General features: G+C 33.9%; 1 pseudogene; it reads left to right on the top strand.

The window, feature by feature from the left end:
* Positions 1 to 307: 307 nt before the first annotated feature.
* Positions 308 to 399, top strand: LOC123814387 (annotated as a pseudogene).
* Positions 400 to 1,394: the final 995 nt, after the last annotated feature.

The raw sequence follows: 1,394 nt of genomic DNA, 5'->3' as shown, positions 1-1,394 counted from the left end.
CAAACTCCTTGAATGAATAAGGTAGTGAGAATAAAACAAAACAATCCTGCAAAATTTGCAGTATTCTTTTCACTTTGAAATTGAACTGTATCCTGTAAGGCGTGGCAGTATAGAATAATATTTAACTGCATATTTCAACACATAGCATCTTAGCATAAAATTTCCGTTTTCAGTGTGTGAGAATTTTGAATCAATTTTGTGAGGACTAATTAACAAAAGAAAAAATAGAAATTGAAATGAAAAATGGAGATAAAGCAGATGCCAATAATGCAGTGAAGAATATTTTATAATAAAAATTTAGGAAAGAAGCTTTGTGCAGTGGCAGTATTGTAGCCAATGAGGTTTATCCAAGGTGCAATTATTGCTAATTGAAAAGTTTAAGAAGGAAAAAAAATAATAAGAAGAAAATATTCTTGAGTTTAGCTGTGCTCTCTGATACTGAAAGAAAGAGAACCAGAAAGACAGAAATCAACAACTGAGAAGTCCTATAATCAGAAAGGCATTGAATCCTGGGTGGAGAACAAGATCCATGGGAAAAGTTTTTGTTTATTTTTTGTTATCTACAATAAGATATTTTTGTGTGTGTCTCTGTGACACAGCTAGCAGTGGATTGAGTATCAGACATTAACTATTAAGGTTTGATGAATAGAAATCACTAATACAAAAATTATTACTAATTTGAAATGTAAAAATTGCCCTGATATTGTTTTATTTGCTGATCTTTCTATTATTATTGTTGTACTTTAGCATATTAAAACAACACATATCAATGGCTTTTATAGAATTTTCTCTCAACATGAGTCACCAAAGATTTCTTGCCATAAAAAGTATTTTATAATCAAATTAGAAATTGTTGTATTATATTATCAATATATGATGAGTAATCAATGCTCTTTGTAACTATTCAGAAATAAACTGTAACTCTCATATATTGCTTATTGTAAGGAGTAGGGAAAAACTTAGACCATGAGAAAATAGGAACCTGGCTAGTTAGAGCCAGGAGATTACTAGGTTACTGAACAAACATCCTGCCTTCCCACCTACTGTAAGAATGCTTGGTTTGAAATTCCCATGTGCGGGTCTCTGTAAGCAAATAGCTAACCACTACGTCAGCTTCTGTGGAATGCTTGCTTGCCCGTGCCAAAACCCCTATATAAGGACCTGGATGTGAACGCTCGCGCGGCTCTCGTTTGCAGCTCCTTGTGGGCACTGTATCGCTGGACACTTTGAGAGTTCGCCCCTGCGCAGGTTAAACTTGGTCAATAAAGTAACATCTTTGATACCCTGAAAGTCTCCAATATTTGTCCTCGCATTTGCTGGATGCTACACTTATGGAAATGCAAAAGGGTACAGCTACTTTGAATAGAGTATTTTATAAAATAAAATTGCATATA

Source organism: Phyllostomus hastatus, unplaced genomic scaffold, assembly GCF_019186645.2.
Source record: "Phyllostomus hastatus isolate PE091 unplaced genomic scaffold, TTU_PhHast_1.1 phas_contig_1, whole genome shotgun sequence".
Classification (NCBI taxonomy): Eukaryota; Metazoa; Chordata; class Mammalia; order Chiroptera; family Phyllostomidae; genus Phyllostomus; species Phyllostomus hastatus.
This window is presented reverse-complemented; position numbering and strand designations above follow the sequence as displayed.